Source organism: Manis pentadactyla, chromosome 8, assembly GCF_030020395.1.
Source record: "Manis pentadactyla isolate mManPen7 chromosome 8, mManPen7.hap1, whole genome shotgun sequence".
NCBI lineage: Eukaryota > Metazoa > Chordata > Mammalia > Pholidota > Manidae > Manis > Manis pentadactyla.
Window position 1 is genome coordinate 68116485 of NC_080026.1, and position 22203 is coordinate 68138687.

The window sequence follows — 22203 nt, forward strand, 5'->3', positions numbered from 1 at the left end:
AAAGAAATTCAGCCTGATTTCCAGCCATCTGTTCTGCCCTGTGGATTTCAGAATGGCCAGCCTCCATGATTACAGGAGTGGATTCTTTAAAATAAGTCTCTTTCTCTCCCCCTCCCTCCCTCCCTCCCTCCCTCCCTCCCTCCCCCCTCCCTCCCTCCCTCCCCCCTCCCTCCCTCCCTCCCTCCCTCCCTCCCTCCCTCCCTCCCTTCCTTCCTTCCTTCCTTCCTTCCTTCCTTCCTTCCTTCCTTCCTTCCTTCCTTCCTTCCTTCCTTCCTTCCTTCCTTCCTTCCTTCCTTCCTTTTCTCTCCCATAACATATATTCTATTGGTTCTGTTTCTCTGGGGGAATTCTGTCTGATGCTGACAAAGATTTTGTCTTTAACCAAATTTAGTCAGGCTTGTCTGAGCCCTCTTCTTGGCTAGGTCTCATCCTTGGCCTGCTGAGTGGTTCTAACAAAGAATTCTGCTAAGCCAGTTTATGAAGACTCTCTCCTCCCCTCTGTATCTAATTATGTTCTTCTTCTTCACTTCATGAAAGTTAATCAAGTTCCTCTTCCTCCCAACACTTGATACCTAACCAAGCTTCTCTTTGTAACTATCTTTCCCTTCACCCTATAAATGCTCCCCCAGACCCTGTTCATATTCAGAGTTGAGTTTAGTCTCCCTCTTCTATTGCAACAGTCTTTCTCCTGTTGCAATAGTCTTGAATAAACTCTATCTGGCCATTTTTAACAAACATTCACTAAATCCTCTTTACTAATACAGACCTTAACCCCAAAACCAGTTATTATAAGGATTCTATTATATCCCATAATCAAACTGTTTCTCATCTGGCTGCTATTTCCTGTGTTTCTACAGCAACCAGATTACTAAAATCAAGACCAGCACACAGGCTTCCCTGGGGTGCAGCAGGCAGGGATAGGGAAGAGACTGTATATTACTGTGTCCACTCAGGGCCATGGTACAGAATGGAAGGTGGTAGCTCTGATAGATAGGAAAGCTTCCAATTGCTTGAGCTTGAGTGGGTAAACCAGACAGCTGGCTGCAGTCTGGAGTGAGGTAGGACCTAGGAACTGAAGAGCAGGACTGTTTCATTCCAACAAGCTTCTTTTGTGTATAAGATGTCCTTTGTAAGTTTATCTACAAAACCCACAGGGACTTCAGGAATATCAAATTCTGGGGAAGAGAGGGAAACCAGATTACATTATCAGAAAGCAACTGCTGACCCATGGGGGCATAGCAAGTGCTTATCTGGGTGAAGGAGTCACAGTGACAGCTGGCACATTAAACATACTGCTATCATTCTTCTGAGAGTCGGCTCTCACATAGGACTGAGCTCAGCTGTCATCTGAGGACATGGAAGCCTCTTTCTCTCCATTTCTGGGCAAAAGACCACAAGATCAGGCGGGGGTCCAGCCACAGCCAAGTGTTCCACAGAGAAAACCAGTCAGAAACCAGGTCAGATAGACAGACAAGAGAAGGGGCAACCTGGGATTGGGTGGTCACCCGACAGGAGCCTTGACTGGCACAGCTGGTGGTTTAAACCACGATGTCCTCTTGTCTGGGTTGGGAATGGTTCAGACACTGGTAGGCTGCCTCTGCAGAAGACTGTCACTGCTGCTCCAACAGGGAGGGCCTAGGGCGGTGAGGCCAACTCCATCCTGTCATTCCATTCCATGTCAGGGAACATGGAGACTCACTAAGGAGCATCTCTTTTTTATTGTTGAAAATCTGCAACTTTTCCTTCAGTGACTTGTATCACTGCACAGTTTTGATATTGATAATTATAAAAATAGATGAAGTTTATTGAATACTTTCCATAGGCCAAGCACATAAAATATGTAATTGCACATAATCAACCCTGTTATTCCCATTTTAAAGATGGGAAAACCGAGGCTCATGGAGTTAAGTAAATCCCCCTAAATTACACAGCTAGTGGAAACAATGTAAATGCAGATAATCTGAGTTGACATGTAACCACTATGCTATTGTCCTACCATAAGAGGTTCTTTCTTCCTACAGTGTGGTTAGTACTGAAGTGACCATGTCTCACGCAGGGTTTCGAGATGGGCTCCTGGTCTTAGTGTGTGAAACCTATTTTGTTCACTGGGGACTTGGCTACACACCAGGAAATCCCTAGGCTTCTGTCAAGCATTGCCATTCTTTAACCTAAATCACTGTCCTAGAGCAGTGCCAGTCCAAGTCTTCAGGGATGGCTTCACTTTCTCCCACTGAGTAGGGATATAGCTATTTTCAGGCTCTTTCCCACATCAAAAGGAGCTCCCCTGAAGACTGGAGAAGGGGGCATGGAGGGAGCAGTGTCCCCGGGCTTCAAGCAGAGCACTACAATAATAAATAGTCAACAATATTTGCTACCTCATCCAAATGCTCTTTAGTTCTTAGATAGGTCAAAGGTCTGCAGGGTTGTTGACTTTTTGGAAATAGCAGCATCCAGAGTGTAAGCAGCTGAAGCTTTGGACTGAGAGAGACCGGGAATTAAATTCTCTCCCTACTGCTAGAGCTGGCCCATAGGAGCTCTTGTGGGTCAATTGTGTGCAACTCTTCCCATCTGCATAGGTAGCATGAGCTTAACCACGGTGACAATATGTATACCAAAGAACTAGGTAAATACTACAAATCAGGGCTTTCAGAATTTTTCGAGAGATATGGCTTGTGAGTGCACCACTGACCCAGTCAGTTAGAATAAGACATGGGCAGTATTGAGGGCTATCATTTGTATCTCTGGTTTTTAGCCTGTAATTTTCTGACTACCTACATACCACACAAGGGAAGTGGGAATTAATATGATTAGTGTATTAGTTACCTATTGCTACACAACAAATTATCCTGAAATTTATTGGCTTAAAACAATAGCATGTATCCATTACATGTCATAATTTCTTTGGGCTGGGAACTAGGAAGAGAACGTAGCTGGGTGGTTCTGGCTTGGGGTCCCTTATGAAAGTACAAGCAAGATGTCAGCTGGCCTTCCAGTTGTCCAAAGCATGAGCTGGAGAATCTGAACAAAGTGGGTTCACTCACATGGCCAGCAAATTCATACTTGTTGTTGGCAAAAGGCCTCAGTTCCGTGTCACATATACTTTACCCTGGGACTGAGGGAGTGTTTTCACGATGTGGAAGCTGGCTTCCTCCAGAAGGAATAACCCAAGAAAGCAAGATAAAAAGTACAATGTCTTTTATGATCCATATCTGAAAGTCAAATTGAAATGCTTCCATTTGCACAACATCCTGTTGGTCACACATCAGCCCTATTCAGTGTGGAAGAGGCTTCCCAAGGGAATGAACAACAGGAAGTGGGAATCATTTGAGGATCATGAATCCTGCCGACCAAAATTTGTATTGAGAAATTGAAATTTATTCATCTACCAGGGCTAGTAGCATATCAGCCCTTCCTAAATCCCATGGCTTCCTGCCTGATATCTGTAACAAATAGTTTTTAACCTAAGTACTAAAGATGGGGAAGGGCTACTGACAAACACACGCCAGTATCTGCCACAACATTATACACTAGGCAGACAAGAGCCCCTTCTTGTGCCCACCATACAATTGGCCTCTACGTGTTTTCACCAAGCTTATTAAACAGAATAAATTGCTCTTGTGTCTTTTATGTGTGCTTTGCCTAAGCCAACTTTGTGTCTCTCTGATGGAATAGAAAGTGTTTTCATGGGGTGGGGCTGTCTGGGGAGACAGTAAGGAAAAAAATGAAGCTGATGTACAAAATAGAGCTTCTTCATCTCTGAGGAGACAAGGGCAAGTAATGCTTCTCCCACCTTTGGCCTGATCATAGGTGCAGAATTCTGAAGCTGCTGCTTGCTGGGTTAATATCTAGATGAGGAGAATGTCCAGTGCTACAGCCAGAGCAGCTGTCTTCGGGAGTATTCGAGCAGCATACAATGAAGGCAAGAGAGGTGAAAGCAATTTGTATAACAAAGTATTTATGATTGTTAACATTTGACTCCTTGATAATGTAAATGGCACAAGTGAGTTCTAAGATAGGAAGATGCTGATACCCTCACATCACAGACTATGATTTTCATTCCAAACTTTAAAACAAAGAGCTCAAAACAGTAAGTGGTTAATAAATCTTCACTTTGTAAAAAGATTTGGATAAAGTAGATACCACCACAAAGTCCCATGTATTCCTTCCACACTCAAATTGAAGAGTTCTATCCAAGGATTCTCAAATAGAAAATCTTTTTTTCTCCTAGTGGAGATAGTTGGGTCTGGGACAAAATGCTCTGAATGTAGCTTTCTTTATTAATTAGATCACTTGTCCTGTCCACCTATAAGTGTACTGTGTAGAAAATCACACCAAGCACAAGGCATGCCAGACTCATTTGAGACATCTGTGATGGGCTCACTAGAAAGGCAGAATTGTGATGAGCTCACTAGACAGGCAGAACTGCTTCAGATGGCAGATGGTCATATCTGGATTCAGCAAGGCACAAGATGAACACCTGCTAATTACCAGCAAGACACAGTGAGGGTTGGGGGCTGGATGACTATATCATACAGAGAATCAATTTTTTTTTTGTAGGGGTCCCAAATCACACTCTCTATCCATTTGAAGTGAGGTTCCCTTTCTTCCTCCTAGAAGGTGTTAAATGTGTTCTTGTCAAAATCCCACATAACACGTTGGGTGTCTTTTGCTGAGCAAAGGTTTTTTTAATTTTGATGAAATCTAATTTATCAGATTTTTCTTTAATGAATCATCCTTTTGGTGTCAAGTCTAAGAACACTTTACCTGGCTCTATATCCCATGGATGTTTTTCCTGTTTTAAAGAAAGATTTACAGTTTTACATTTTATATTTATGTCCTTGATCAACTTTGAGTTAATTCTGTATAAAGTGTGAGACTCAGGTCAAGGTTCATTTTTATTTGTTTGTTTGCCTGTGGATGTCCGATTGTACCATTTGTTGAAAAGTTTATCCTCCTTCCATTTGTGTTTTGCATCTTCATCAATAATCAGTTGGGCAGATTGTTGTGGATCTTTTTCTGGTTCTCTGATCTGTTCCACTGCTCTGTGTGATTATACTTTTGCCAATACTACAGTCTTGATTACTGTAGCTCAATAAAAAGTCTTGCAATCATGTAGATGGATTCCTCCCACTTTATTCTTTTCAAAAATTTTAAGATATTTAAATTCCTTTGCCTTTCTATATAAGTTTTTGAGAAGTCTGTATCTATAAAATGTTTGCTAGGGTTTTAACAGGAATTGCATTATACCTGTATATCCATTTGGGGAAAATTAACATCTTGATGGTGTTGAGTCTCCCAATTCATGAGCACAATGTACCTCCATTTATTTAGGTCTAAACTGATTTTTCCATCAGCATTGCATAGTTTTCAGTGTGTAATCTTCTTTATGTTTTGTTAGGTTTACACCTAAAAATTCCATTGTCTTTGAGCAATTGTAAATGGCATTGTATTTTAACTTCAGTTTCCACGTGTTAGTTGCTAGTACATAGAAATGCAATTGATTTTTGTATGCCTTTCTCTTATCCTGCAACCTTGCTGAACTCATTAGTTTCAGGAGTTTGTTTGTGTATTTGTTGGGTATTTCTACATAGGCAGTCTTGTCATCTGCAAATAGAGTCAGTTTCATTTTTTTTCCTTTCCAATCTCTATGCTGTTTATTTCCTTTGTTTACCCTGATTACACTGGTTAGAACTTCCAGCACTGTATTGCATAGGAGTTGTGAAAGCAGACTTCTGTGCTTTGCTCTTGATCTTAGGGAGAAAGCATTCAGCTTTTCACCTTTAGCGTGTTAGTTGTAAGTTTTTAGAGATGCTCTTTCTCAGGTTAAGGAAATTCCCCTCTATTCCTCTTTTACTGAGAGTTTTAATTATGAATGGGTGTTGAATTTTATAAAATGCTTTTTTGACATCTACATGTGATTATTAATCTTTCATCTAGTAATATGGTAGGTTACATTGATAGATTTTCCTACATTGAATAAGCCTTGAATCCCTGGGAATAAACCCTCTAGATCATGGTGTGTAATTTTTTATACCTTTTTAAATTTCCATTTGCTGTATTCTGTTAAGGGCTGTTGCATCTGTATTCATGAAGTGAATTGGCCTGTAGTTTTCTTTTCATGTTCTGTCTTTGTCTCTATTTTGTATCAGAGTAATGACATAGCCTTATAAAATGAGAAGTGTTCCCTCCTCTTCTTTTGTCAGGTAGAAATTGCAGAAAACTGTCTTAATTTTTCTTTAAACACTTGATTGAATTCTCTAGGTCTAGAGATACCTGGGAGCTTTAAAAAGATAAATTCAATTTCCTTTATAGTTGTATGTATGGGACTATTCAAATTATCTGTTTCAAATTGAGGAAGTTTTGGTAGTTTGTGCTTTTAAGGAATTAGTCCATTGCATCTAAATTGTGAAATTTATGTCTATAGAGTATGTGTAGTATTCCCATATTATCCTTTTGTTATCTACAGTCTGTAGTGATATTACTGTTTCATTCCTGATATTGATAATTTGCGTCTTCTTTTATTCTTTATTATTCTCATTAGAGTTTTGTCAATTTTACTGACCATTTGTTTTTAAAAAAACTCTTTGTTTTTTTCTCAATTTCACTGATTTCTGCTATTTTCTTTATTGTGTTCTTTCTGCTTGTTTTGGGTTTATTTTGCTCTTCTATTTGTAGATTCTTGAGGTGAGAGCCTTCAATAAGTGTTGAAACATTTCCTCTTTTTTTAATTGGGATATAATTGACACATAACATTATATTCATTTCAGCAGTGCAATATAATGATTTGACATATGTCTATATTGCAATAAGCATAGTTAATATCCACCACCACACATAATTACAAATTTTTTTGTGTGATGAAAGTTTTTAAGATCTTGTCTCTTAGCAACTTTCAAATATGCAATAGAGTATTAGTAACTACAGTCACCATGCTGTGCATTACATCCCAAACTCTTATTCATTTTACAACTGGAAGTTTGTACCTTTTGAGCACCTTCATCTATTTCACCCACCCCTACCCCACCTTGGGCAACCACCAATATGTTCTCTATATCTAGGAGTTTGTTTAGATTCCACATTTAAGTGAGATCATATATTTGTCTTTCTCTGTTTGACTTATTTCACATGTCCTCAAGGTCCAAACATGCTGTAACAAATGGCAGCATTTCCCTCTTTTTTGTGGTTGAATAATATTCCATTGTATATATACCACATATTCTTTATCCATTCATCCGTTGATCTACTCAGTTTCTCCTGGTGTGGGTGGGGAAAGGGACCAGTTTTTTTCCTATAAGGTTTGGTTGAAGTGTGGCAGTTCCTGTCTAAAAGTTTCCTGTCTTGCTGGCTGCACCCTTTCTGTTAATTTGGCTAGAGAGAGCAGCCTTTTATTGGGGCTTTATTTTTTTTCTTTGCTAATTATCATATATTGGGCTGCTGGCTTCTTCAGCTTCAAGTCTGCTGTATATGAGGCACAAAGAACACCTGGGGAGCTCACCACTGAGTCATTTTATGGTCTTGAGGTCTTATATAGTCTGACCAGTGCCTCCTGTCCAGCCTCAGTTGTTACAATTTCTTTCCTTTCAATTATTACTTCAGTCCCCCATAGCCTTATATCAATGCCTCCTCTCTCATCTTAAAAACACCCCAACTATTTCTTCAAAAATTCTTTCTGCCTTTCTTCTCTCTTCTTTCTTTCTGGGACTCGCATTATGTGTATGTTGATGTACTTGATAGTGTCCCACAGATCTCTGACATGGTTTGTTTTTCTTAATTATTTTTTCTTTCTGTTCTTCACAGTGGAAAATCTCCAATGGCATATTTTCAAATTCACTGATTCTTTTTTTCCTGCCTGCTCAAACTTACTGTTGACATCCTCTAGGAAAAATTTTATGTCAGTTTTTCTATTTTTCAACTGTAGAATTTTCATTTGGCTCTTTTTACAATTTTTCATTTTTGATGTTTTATACTTAGACATTGATTTCATAGTTTCCTTTAGTTCTTTAGTTTCTTTAATTCTTTGAACATGTATGAAATATCTAATTAAAAGTCTTTGTCTAATAAATCCAACATGTGAGCTTTCTCAAGTACTGTTCTATTAATGACTTTTTCCCTGGGTATGGGACGTGCTTTATACTTTTTCTTGTTTCTTTGCATGCTTTACACTTTCTTGTTGAAATGAGATTCAGTAATTTTTTTCCTTAATAAACACTTTTGGGATTGTTGCAAGTTTTTGGTTAATTTCCAGAGCTATGAAAAGATTGATTTTGATATTTTTTGCCAATGCAGGAAAAGATTTTTCAGGAGCTCTTATCCCATCATCCCTGCTAACAGCCTGTAGCAGTTGGAATCAATCATATTGTAAGGTTGAAGGCACTGGGGGAAGGGGTGAATACATCAGACACTGATGACGTGCCAAAGTCCCCGGCTGCTGCCCCATCCCAACATGAAAAATGTGCCTTGCCGCTGTAAATCTAAGCTCTGTCTCCCCCTACCTTCTTTAAAGACTCGCTGCCTCTCTACTTTTGCGTGACTTCCCCGGCCTGTGACAGCCAGGCCGCGGAACCTCGCCTGGCAGCATTCAAATAAATTACCTGGCCCTTTGTTGCCTCTCTTTGCCTGCTTATTTCGGCTAGAATTTATCTTACATTTGGTGCCAAAATCCTGAGAGGGAGCATGAGCACGGGGCCCTGACCGGTCACTGGCAGCCCCACTCCCTCCTTCCCTGACCCGGGACCTCAGCCTGCTCTCTGCTGCGTGGATGATTTTCTGGTGAGTCTCTCAGTTTCCCTCAGTCTGCTTCCCTTCCTAACTCCATTTCACCTGGTCCGTTAGAAATCATGCGTACGTCCAGGTCTGGGCATTCAGCCCATCCATTGCGAGTATCTGGGATACCCACCCCTGGCCCTGTGGTAGGGGAGATGTCCCTCACCCTGGCTCCCAGGCCGTCTCCCCTGACTTGGTGCGCTTGGGAAGCTGGGCGCTCCTCTCAGCAGGATTAGTTGGGATGTGGCACAGACATGGGGAACCAGCCCTTGAAAGCAAAGGCTCAGACCCCATTGCGGTGTCTCATTTCTAATTTGGCTACTCTGTGTCCCGGAAAGTTCACAAACGGAAGCTAGTCTTTCTTTGCTCTGAGGCCAGGCCTCAGTATCCCTTGGATAATCAATCTCGCTGGCCCCCTGAAGGAATGTTTGATTTTGGCCTCCTCACCGACTTAACTAATTATTGCCACTAGAGCGGAGAGTAGAGTGAAATCCCATATGTGCAGGCTTTTTGGACTTTGCGCACCTGTCCAGACCTTTATGTTAAGTGTTCAATGACTCAGGTTCTCCTGGCCCGATCTCCAGTTAAAGATTGTCAGCCTCTTATTCTGCCCAGTCCTTCCTTTTCAGATCCACCAGAAAACCTCAGTCGCCCGCCTCTCTCAGCTCGCAATCCCCTTCCCCCCTCTCCACCACCATCTTTAAGTCCTTTGTCTTCACATGTGTTGCCACCATCGTAAAGTCCTACATTCTCAACCATGCCGTTGTCCTGCTCTCCTCTTCCAGTGGCTGCACCACCCCCTCCCCCTCTCCTTCCTCCCTCTTTCCCCACCAGAACACGCTCCTCCCGCCCTCTAGTTCCAGAAGCCACAAACAAGAAGCTGAAGAAAAACAAAGCAATTAAATATCAGTAACTCAAGTCTTTATATCAGTTTGTCTATCTGTGTATATGTTTTTGTGTAAAAACTGTTGCTGACTGTAGTCGTTGTGTCTCAATTTGTATATTTGTGTGTCTAAGTGTATAAATGAGAAATATTTTCCTACCTCCAGATGGTATTAATAAAAATTAATTTAAAAATAAGTGCTTGTGAAAATTAGGCATTCTAAAACTTCCAGGAAATCTGATAAAAAATGTTAAGCATTAATGCTAATTTGAATTTGGCTGAGGCAGGCATGTCCTTGTTATCAGCTGCCTAAGTTTACCTAATGTCATTTAAGTTGATGTTACCTGCTAAATCTTTTAAGAATAAATGCCTAAAAGCTTGGCTTTGTCTAATATTCAGTAAAGGTCTTGTAAATAACCTAGCATAGTTAAAAATAAGTAAACTAAATAAGTGTAGCAAATAAATCTCAGTATCAAGTACACGGCAAAATTAAAATTTTGTTTTCAGTTAAAAAGATAAAGTTTTCTTAACTGTAAATCTGCTCTTAATATTAAAAGATTACAGTGAGTTCTCTAATTGTTTTATCAAAGCAGTTTCTCAAGCTTAAAGTCTCAATGAGTTGTCAGAATATTTAAGAAAATGAGATCTTAATATTAAAAGGACTAAAAGCTAAAAGCTAAAGTTTGCTAACAACTGTGTAACCTTATTTATTTGCCTTTGAGGTATTTTGTTGTCATTCTAGTTAAATAGATAAGTATTGCTTCATAGCAACCTATAATCCTATTTAAGCAAGTGCCTTAAAACTTTTAACAGCTTCCCAAAATCAAATTCAAAAAAGTGCTTTTTACCTCTAGTTCACTCTGATATTTTCCAAGGGGCCCCTAGAACATGTCAGAAGAATTTCTTCTCATTGAGGAAAATATTTGGCTAATTTAACTTATTTACCTGCTTAATTACCTAGAAGGCACTGTCACAGAGAATGATGCTAAACTTTGTTACTGAATGTTTTGTGTTACAGAAATATCAGAATTTCCTTATGTCAACTGTCTTACAGTAAGCTCTCGTCAAATCTTTAACCATTGTCATTTGTAAGTCTTTTGTCATCTATACTCACTGTTTTATTACTCCTAAACTAGTAAAAAACTAGATTTCAGCAGAACAAGTATTAGTTACATAGAATTAAGTAAACTAAAGAAAATGATTTTGTGACTTTTTATTTCAAATGTTGTTGATAAAATGTTTTAAGCTTTTTCTCTTAAGCTAACAGCAGTTTAGTAAATGACTGCCTTTATAAGCAGAATTGAAACTATCTTTCTCTCTACCTGATCCCTCCAGAATTTAAAAAACTCTCAGTGACTATTTTTATATTTCATGGCAGTATGTTTATTTGCACAAGTTCAATAAGAATCTGCTTTCCTTGTAAGAGGACCAATTAAAAACACTAGTTATATTACCAAGGCTTTGACTGGAACGTCATACCTGAGAGACATGTGTGTAAACTCAGATATGAACAGACAGCTTTAAGGAACTAAGATTGACTTTATAAAGCCAACAAAGCCCCTTAGAAGAACTGGTCTGGTACCTTGCTTACGGAGTTCCCAGCAGCCTTACCAGATAAGTAAAGAAGGTCACTTCCAGGCAGGTGCAGGAACCTCAGAAATGTCTTGGGAACCTCAAGAAGAGAAGAATTCGCCCAAATCTACAAGTACTGCAGGCACAACCTGATGGCAAGTCTTACTTGGCTTTCTGGCCTCGAAAGGCCTTTAAAAGTTCAATCTGAAATTCCTTACAAAAAGTTCCAGCAAAGCACATTTAAAAGAGCCTGTGTAATCAATTGCTCTTCTTGCTGCACTTATGCAAATAATAAAGCCAAGTGTTAATTATTTTCTTAATCTAGCTACTTCTAATAAAAATAAGGGTGATTTTAGAGAAAAGTATTGTTTTAATAATGCAGTCTTATCTATACTAAATCCTAGTACTAGTCATTGAGATGTAAACTCAATTCAGAATTTTAGTTTCCCCATAATACCTGGCTATAATTCTCAAACTCTTCATATTTCTAGTTCTAATATTCAGCCTTGCATTCTTAATCTCATCATATTTGTCCTTCCAGAATAAAAGCGCCAACTTTCTGAGGCCCTCTCAACTGAGCAGTGATAGAAACCTAGCTGTACCCTTTACTGCACCCCTTCTCAGCATGAAGCAGCCAGAGTGGTCATTGCCCCTTTTCCCTGGCAGCAGCTAGATTCTCTATCTGTAGAAGAGAAAATGAAACAAAAACCATAAGCTTAGACAGAGTGAAGTGAAAGCCTCTAAAGAAAGCAGAGTGAGATGTTTGCAGTCAGAGCAATGTAACTACATGCTACAAACACCTGCCCCCCCCCCACCACCACAATGCCCCTTGTCAGCCAGAAGTAGCCAGATCAAGTCGTTGCCCATTATGACCAAAAGGCTGAAATGTAAGGTTGAAGGCACTGGGGGGAGGAGTGAGCATGTCAGACACTGATGATGCGTCAAAGTCCCCGCTGCTGCCCCCTCCCAACCTGAAAAATGTGCCTTAAGCTAGTCAATCCTCGCGCCGCTGTAAATCTAAGCTCTGCCTCCCCCTACCTTCTTTAAAAACTAGCTGCCTGTCTACTTTCGGGTGACTCCCCTGGTCTGTGACAGCCAGGCCACGGAACCTCGCCCCCCAGCATTCAAATAAATTACCTGGCCCTTTGTTGCCTCTCTTTGCCTGCTTATTTCGGCTAGAATTTATCTTACACATATATCACCTACTTATTTCCACACTAGGCTGTGAGCTCCTAAAGGAAAAGCAGTATGTCTTACTTATCTCACCTTCCCCTTCCAGACCAAAGCTGGGTGCTTGGTAAACACCAGGCTGTTACGAATGACTGAACCCCCTAAGAAGGAACACGTTGAGAAAAAGTCTGTGTGTTTTCTTAGGATGCTACAGCTTTATTTCTTAATCCTAGAGAATCCTGAAAAAACTACTTTTACATTTACATCTACATCTAGATAGTTTGGGGTGTTTCTATCCCAGTTGTGTCACTTATTAATAGTGTCCTAAGGCAGTTTTCATAACCATTTAGAGCCTTAGTTTTCTCATATATTTAATGTGAATAATAACACTTAAGATTATAATACTGTGATCCTAGTGTGGCTAGAGGATTAGATGAGATGACACATGTAACGCCAAGCACAGTGTCAGGCAATGCTGTCCATAATTATGAGCATTTATTCTTCTTGCCCTTCTGAACTCCAGCCCTTTAATCGTTTCCTGTTTAACCTGAGGAAAGGTTTGGCAAATGCACCTGCCAACGGCAATCAATGAACAATGGTGTCTTTAGATCTCTGATACCTGAGCTTCCACAAAGGCCTCCTTTGAAACCCAGTCAGGCAGAAAAACCAAGGTGTTCCATCCATAGGGCTCCTGCACTGATAGAGGCATGAACAGAAAACACCTGCTGCCTTGTGGTGCTGGCCAGGTGTGGAGACAGGGTCTGTGAGGCAGCTTTCCTGGAGCACTGGAGGCTTGAAAGCTGAGGGAAAGTAGGCAACCGCAGGACTTACCTAGAGAGGGAAGCAACCCACAAACTCCTAGAAAGCAAGTGGAGGTGTCCTCAGCACTTATAGGATGATGATCCTAGGGGAGGAGGACAGGGGACAAATTATGTTAGGATCTCTAATTTATTTACACCTCCTGGTATGGTTTCTCTCTCTCCTGCAAAAAAAGAAAAAGTTTTTTTTTAACTTTGAAAAAAAGAACTGATCTAACCCAAGCCCTTATTAGATAGATAAAAATGTAAACCAGAAAAATTCAGTGACCCACCCAAGGTCAGATAGGAAGCAAGCACAAAGCTGGAACTCCAGCAGGAACTCTGGCTGGGAATCCAGGGTTGTTTCCACTTAAACCTACTGCCAACCTGTTACCTCCTACAGCACCTGAAAGAACACCCGAGCATGTGCTGTCATGAGTAATGTACGTATCTTATCTCCAAGAATAGTTCATCTGACCATAGATGCTTGGATCTGCATGGTCTGGAGGCTAAATTAAGAATCAAGAGGGCAGGGCTCAAACACAGCCTCTGATGTCATCATTTAACCTGTGTGAATCTCAGTTTTTTCATCTAAAAAATGGGGGCTCCAAATCCTTCCCACTGGCCTCCTTTAGTTGTCTTGAGGACCACAAGAATCAAAGACATGAAAAAAAAATTACATTCTAATATTTTTCAATCCACATGTTCACTACAATCTTTCATTTATTCCCTTAATAGCAGAATACTGATGCTCAAGGTTTTATCCGAAGTGTCACTAGCCCTAACCCTCTCATCAGAATCCTAGGCCACACCTCTCCTCATGCTGATTCCTGGATTGTCAAGGAGAGAATGTGCCAGTAGCTGGAAGTTTGTCACTGTCCCACACCTGCAGGATGCTGGGACAACTCCTTTTAGCTCCTGCTCATATTTCCAAAAGCTCACTGGACCCACATATTTGAGTATCTAAGAGGCATATGTATTTTTTCCCTCTTAAGACTTTCTTCCCTGTTTTAGCGTATGACTCCTCCCCAAACCCAGGTGTCATCCCTATGTCCTCCCATGCCTATAAATGTCATATAGTTCACACCACAGAAACTGTAATTTCCTCAACACCCATGATATTCTTCTCCCCAGCCCGTCCACTTCACTTCTACTATTTGGTTAGGACTGACCACACCTATGCTTTCACTGATCTAAGGTAACTCAGGTAATGTCCCCTTACCCATGGTGGTTGTTTCCAATAATGCCCATCTAAGCTAATCAGTCCACTGGCAATAGAGGTATAATGGGGATATTAAGTCAACTCTCTGATCCATTCTCCTGGCAACAGAGGTCTGTTCAGAAATGGCTCAATCAATCCCCAAATCAAGATGTTTGTTTTATGATTGTTGGAAATGATTACTGTTCTTCCTCCATGCAAATGGAGTCACCTTTCAACCATGTATATATCTTGCTCTTGAAGCTCTCATGCAACCATATATGAAGTCAGCATAAGGATACATGGTCATATAAAAGGAGGGAGGGAGATGGGGCAGGACTGATAATCATAGACAAATAAGTCTAGAACCCTGATCAAACCTTGCCTGAAGCCTACACCATCACACTTTTTCAGTTATGTGTGTAAGTTGTTCTATTTTCTGAAGACAGTTATTGTGTTTTCTGTTTTCTGAAATCAAAAACATTCAAATGGATACACTTATTCAAACCACTAGCAAGTTCTGTCATATCTGCTTCCAAAACCATATACTATCTGCATTCACTTCTTACCATTACCACTACCACCACCACCACCATCTAGTTCAAGGCAACAGAACCTATAGTTTGGACTACTATAACATTTCCTATTTCATCTCCCTTACCTCCATTGCTGTCTCCTTCACTGTAGTCTTTACTTAGCAGCCAGAGAGATCAGTTAAAAATGGAAATCAAATCTGGTAACTTTCCTCATCAAAACTTTTCAAAAGCTTTCATTTGCTCTTAAAATAAAACCTAATTCATCTTCTTTTGCCCTCCCTTCCCTTCCATCTGCAGCCCTGCTGGACATGGACCCTACACCTCCTATCACTTCTCCTTGATTCCATGTGCTCCAGCTTCAAGAGTAAAGGTTCCTTGAACAGCCAAGCCCTTTACCACTTGCTGTTCTCTCTGCTTGGAATGCTTTTCCCCTTGGTCTCCACCCGATTGCCTTATTCTCTTCCTTTAAGTCTGAGCTCACATATCACCTCCTTAGAGATGCGTTTCCTGACCACTCCCTCTCCCAGTCTCTATCTTATTTATCCCTTGTCTATCTCCTCCAGAGTGCTTATCACAATTTGTAATGATCAATTTTATACACTCACCTGTTTACTGTTACTATGATGTAAGCTGCTCATGAGGATCTTCACTGCCTTGTTTAAACTGTGTCCTGATTTAAAATTAGGTTCAATGAATATTTGATGAACGAACTCCAAAAGCTGCTCAGCAACATGAAATTCAGAGCACCACCCAGTGGCTGAGGCCGAGCATGGAGATCAGCAGGTCTCCACAGCCCAATGACATACATACCTGAAAACATTGGTCTGAATCATCTGGCACGTTAGAGAGACTGAATGAACACCCCACTTGGCTGCTGGGAAGGGAAGACCAGGCAGTTGGAATCATGGATATGAGTGCTGTGCTCTCTCTGGCCAAACACGCCACAGCTTCAGCAGCATGGTAGAAATGAGTCTCAGCCCCACTCAGACCTACTGAACCAGAGTCTGCACGTAACCAGATCCCAGGTGATTCGTCTACACTTTATGGTTTGAGAAGCCTGGCTCCCTACCACCTGGACATGCACTGCCTGCCTTGATATCTGGAAATCTCTGGGCTAGGAGTCAGCAGCCAGGCTTCCTCATGTACTCTATGAACTTAAGCAGTATGTTTAATTTCTTTATGCCCTTGTCTCCCTATCACATACTAGACCTGACTCTATTATCTTGCAAATGATATCATGGTGATACAGTGAAAAGCCTTGGGCTGAGGCTCTCCTGCTGGTCTATGATTGTGGGGATTTGAAGAATTAATAAGAGAAAAATGAGAGCAAGCCATAGGATAAGATAGGGGTGAGTAAAAAAGAAATGGACTTCTTTTTTAAAAAGAGCAAGAAATACATATGCATATGTTTGCATACATATATATTATATATTCATATAAAACAGCAAAGAATGTCCTCAGAGATGACTCAGGGTAAATTTCAACTAAATCACTCTTCATTGAATGGAAGTGTCCATAACACATCAGCCCAGCTCACCCGCCAATCAGTGGTTCTTAATCCTGGCTGCACATTAGAACCACCTGGAAACTTTAAAAAATCCCAGGCCCAGCCATCCCTTCAGACCATTTACAACACAGTGTCTGTGAAAGGGTCCCAGACATCAGTAGTGTCTAAGGCTCTGCTGTGCTTCCCAAGCTATCAGGTGCACACAAATTATCCAGGGGGTTGCTAAAGGCATGTTTGGATTCAGGAGGTCTGGGGTGATGATGCCTGTGAGTCTACATGTCTAATGAGCACCCAGGTGAGGCTGATGCTTCTGATCCAGGGACCACACTCTGAATCACCAGGCTCCAGATGATTCAGATGTGCAACAGGTTTGAGAATAATGCTTTTAAGGATGTTGTGGGAATTAAATGAGATACTAGATGAGATGAATGTTGCATATAATTGTCACTCAATTATAATTTTTATATATACCCCTGTGAATAAAATGAGAGTTCCTGCGGCACTGGTTGACTAGCTCACTGCACACCTGTGGGCAATACATGGCTGTTGGCTCTATATAAAGAGCTCTGCCCAGTGGTTTGGGCACGACATGGTGGCAGGGCTGCAAGGCTGCAGGAGAGCAGAGCAGAGGCTGGAATGGTGGCAGCACTGAGGACAGAGGCCCAGAGGACAGCTGTGCAGGACAACTGTGCAGAGAGGCCCAGAGGATGGCTGTGTGGACAGAGGGGCCCAGAGGATGGCTATGCAGACAGAGGGGCCCAGAGGCAGAGACTGACATGCTGCATGCAGATTCACTGAGTGAACAGGATTTTAGTGACTGAGCTGCCACCTGGAAATGAAGTTGGGTATAACCCTTTCACCCCAAGAACGTTTTACTGTCATTTTCTTTGGTCACATTGAATCCACAGCGAACTTGCCCAGGGCTGAAACCCATTGGCAAGACAACCCCTTTCTTGAGTGACTAATAAAAAAAATCAGGGGATGGCAAGGAATAGCCTATGAAGTCCCCAATGGAGGAAATCTGATGTTCACTGAAAACATTCATTTAAAGTACACCCATTATATGCTGTGTGTTTTAAAATATGTCACCCCAGAGAGTCCATTTTGGTGGGAGTGGAACAAATTCAGAGATAAACTCACTCCAACTTGGTCACACATTGAATAAAAAGCAAATCCTTGATTCACGCCAAGGTCTCTCTGCTACCCAAACCTGAGTGTTTTCCAAGCTGCCATACTGCCTCTGCCTAGAAAAGCAAAGGACTTGCACGTGTCTCGACAGCTGCAGAGGAAAGGGCAGTTGGGCTGAGGACGCCTTACAGGGAGACAATGAGGCCATTGTAACTGCAGCTGCATGCCTGGAGGGAAGAGCAGGTGGTGCTGTCACGGCCAGGGAACAGTTTAAGAGGGGAGCAGCAAGTTACCACAACCAAGAGGAGAAGGAAGGTTTAGGGATTATGATTTCGGCCTTCACCTGGGGTTTTTCCAGCACCTGTTGCCTTGGAAACGTTACCACCGTGGTCCTCCAGAGCTGGAGGGCCGGATAAATTTATCATTGAGTTAGCACTGCCACCTTGTGGGACAAGCAAAGCACTGCGCCATCCTAACCTGCTAGGTTAAGTATTTATGCATATCAACTCTGCTTTTTCCCCTTCCTTTTCTCTTTATTTAGCTTATATGACAGGACAGATAGTAACGATATTGCTAATAGGGGAGACAGTTTTGTGGGATGTAGAGTGAACTTGTATTTGAGCAAATTGAACAAGGAGCATCTCTAACAGAGAACGTAGCAGAAATCCTATAAATTACATGGCAAGGAGAAAGATAAATAAATTAAGCCTACTATCTTGCTATTGAATTTATTTCTCTATGTGGAAAATTTGTGAAAGCCTCTTAATTTTAAGAGAGAATATAGACATACATATAGACAGGACTGGTGTCTGATGAGAGCTCTTCCTGTGGCCTGCACACCTCTGGTTGTGTCCTCACAGGCCTTTCCTTGGTGTGTATGAGACATAGTTTAGGCTATAATTTATCTATATTTCCTTTTTCACTAATCAGTCAGGCACACAGTCGCTCCACTTCTCAGGAAAACTGTACCAGTGGCGATCTTGCAGAGAAAGCCAGGGATTGTACATTCCTTTACCTCAAAGACAACTTGCTACTTTGTGACTTTAATCCATGTCCATTTATTAAGAGGCAGAACCATCTTTCCCAGCAAGAAGATGGGGTGGGATGGGGGACATTATTTTACTGTAGAGCACTTATACTTTTTGCTAAAGATCTTAAATCAATTCTGAAATCAGTGGGTCTTAGAACTGTAGGAAATCTTAGAAAACAAATTTTGTGCCTGTTAATTTGAGTCTCATACAATCTTGGGGTTCTGCAGAAGTAGTCCTGGGTACTCCAGGGATAGAGGGTGGGCAGTGGCACAAACTAGGTCTCTTCATCCCCTCTGCTGTCATCTGTTTTAAACAATGAGCTGTGGTGTAACATCATTAGTTTGCTGCTGTAACAAAATACCAAGCCCTGGGTGGCTTAAGTAACACAAATTTATTGTCTTACAGTTCTGGAGGTGGAATTTCAAGGTCAAAGTGCCAGCAAGGTCGGTATCTGGTAAGAGCTCTCCCCTTGGCTTACACACCTTGCTTTGTCCACACACGGCCTTTCCTTGGTGTGTATGAGCAGGGGAGAGAGGGAGAGAGAATTGGTATCTCTTCTTGTAAGGGCACTAATCCTACCAGACCAGGGCCCCACCTTTATGACTTCATTTAATCTTACTCACTCCAAATACAGTCACATTGAGGGTTAGGGCTTCAGTCTATGAGGTTGGGGAAGATAAAAACATTTAATCCATAACAAACACCTTGCCTGAAAAAGAGTTGGATTTTTGATAGAATTTTAAAACCTGCCCTTGTCAGAGTCTGCTCAGACTGTGAAGATGGAGAGGATAGGCCAAGAGGTCTCAGGACTCACCCTGGACCGCCCCCTGGAGGGGACAGCAGGGCTGGAGTCTAGTCATGACACATGGGTGTGTGACTGGGGTCTTCTCCTTTGTAAGTTACATTTAAAAAATAATGGTGATGATGCATTACCAAGTCAAACTACAGAAACTTGAAAAAAATCCAGATATGTGGTATGCATTGAAAGTCCGTGGGGGACAGTTCTGTAGAAATGCAATTAAACCAAGTATGCAGTGAAACTCAGAGGACTTAATTTTCCTAGCGCAAGGGAAAAGAGCTTAGTTTTCAGGTAAAGACTTGCAGAGATTCTGAAGAGAACTTCTGGGTAATCTTGATATCCCTGATTGCTATGCCTGATTCCAGTACTTGGACAGAGCTGCACTCTAATCTCTACTTCTAACCTCCTAGCCATGTTAGCACCTGTTGATGACTTGCAAAAGCCATGGAGATAAAGCAGCATGGAATTCCCCTGAGGTGGCCAGAGGATGTTAGCCCATATGACCCATCAGCACAGATTCCAACCCAGTGTCTCCTCACTCTCACTCACTTGTCACCAGCATGTGGAGACTTTGGGGAGAGCATGGTGGCATGAGTGAGTGATGGGTAGTGTGGGCAGGGGACTGTGTATGCTGTACGCGTGTGTCTGTGTGGGGAGCTGGGCATTATCCCTACTGGGCAGCACCAGGGGCCACATGAGTGGATGGAGGAAAGAGGCCTCAGGCGCCCAAGAAAGGGTGAGACAGGAGCCTGAAGGGTGGGGAGAGACCGCCACCAAAATCAGTCTGACAGAAGACATAAGGAACAAACACACCCAGGAGGCAGACGTAGCTGCTTTTTTCACACATGTGTTTCTGACTGTAAAAGTGATAACATGTTCATGGTAGAAAGTCAGCAGACAGAGTTGGAGGGCCGTGAATGGGTCTGGGGCCCGGCACAGCCAAGGGAGCCTCAGGAGGTAGGAGGTCCGGGGGGCTGTGCTCTGACTCTGGCAGGGGCGGCTCACCTTCCAGGGACTGGCAGCTCTGCTTACCCCCAGCCCAGTGCCTGTGCCGTGGGCTGGCAGATGGTGGGCCTCAGTTGGGACTCAGCCACCTCCCTTGTCCCTCTGGCTCCCAGAGGCGGCTGAGCTGCTCTGTGAAGGGGCAAGTGGGAGTGTTGGGGGGTCTCTGGGAAGGAGGGGACAGGAGAGCCCTGCATAGCACCCACTGGGCACTTGAGATCCCAAAAGTTTCTTGGCACGTGGGCAGAAAAGCCCAAATGTGATGTGACTCCCTGAAGCCATTCCATGAGCGAGAGGCAGGCAGGGGTGCAGGGAGCTTGGGACCTCTGGAACAGCTGGGTCGCCGGACACTCCTTCAGCGCTCCCAGCCCTGCCTACCTGACCAGGGTGGAGCTGCTCCAAGCCCACCTTCCCCGGCTCCATACAGACTTGGGACACAGGGCTTGAGCTAATGGTGTCCTTGAACACGCCTGGCCAACCTGCCTTCCTCCCCACCTCCTCTGAGCACAGGCAGGGACATCATATCTTCGGACAGACTGGCCCCTCTTGCTGGGTGTCTTCACCCTCCTCTCCTCACCCCTTCTCTCTCTGGGTCTGGGGTTGTCTCTCTTGTCTTCCCACTGTGGCCCCTTGTCCCATCTTAGGGGGTTAGTTCATGATGGAGTGAAGCATGGGTGTCCACTACAGACAATTCAAGGATCCATGGGCCATGCCGGCAGGGTCAGCATGTCAGGCTCCAGACCCCATCACTTTCCTGGCCAGCCATTCAGTCTGTGTGACCCCCAGCTTGGGCCTGTTTGGGTGCAGAAGTGTAGCTGAGTAGCATCTTGTCTTCACAGCACTTGACACAGGCATGGTCTAGAAAACAGTGCTGTGGGAAGGCTGCCTCCACTCCCTGCCCCTCCCCACCTGGTTTTGCTAAATGATTGAACTGGTCTCTGCTTTGTGGAGACTTCTTGTGTGTTATGTCTATGTGGCCTGATTTTCTGCATCTGCAAAATGGAGAGGCAGGTCCTGGTGCACAGGAACCCCAGATTCTGGTCTTATGACCCCCACCCTCACCCCCGGGGTCTTGTCTCTCCCCTCTCAACTCTACAGAATTGAGCTTCCAGCCTTCCTGCATCCTCCATGCCTGGGGCAGCTGCCCGCCATCATCAGACCTTCTGCAGAGCCCTCCATCACCTGGCCCACCACCTCCGTTTCCCTCTAGGGCAATGGGTCTCACCCAGGCCTATGTACCTGCCACACCTTGTCCCTGAATGGCTGACTCTGTTGGAAGGGCAGATGTATATCCAAGGATATACAAGCCAGCACAGTGTCAGATGCCTGTAGCCTCTGCAGGGAACACCTGAGCACAGCTGATGGGAGAGGAAGTCCTCTGGGTAAAGGGTGAACTGCCCCGAGCTCTGCAAACTGTCAATAAGAAGCCTCCTCCAGGCTGGTGGGGACTCATCTGCAGACATCTGGAGTGTTAAATAAATTGTCCTGATTTATTACTGTTGCCAGCTAAGCAACAAAGAGCTAACTGTCTTTGGTGGGTGCTGGTAGCTAACTCTCAGTGAGCACTGGACATGCCAAGTAACATTCTGGTCCTTTCTGCATGCTCAAGTCAGCATTTCTGCCAACACATCTCATGACTTGGGGAACAGATGCATGGGCAGAATAAGTCTCTTACACCAGATCTCAATTTAATATATGGCATATGAATGCTGATGGTCTAGGTCAGGCTCTCCTAAGTAACATGGGGCTTTCACCCATTTCTATTAAGGCACCAAGTCCTGACAGCTGTTTTAATGAACAGTTTCTATGTGCATGGT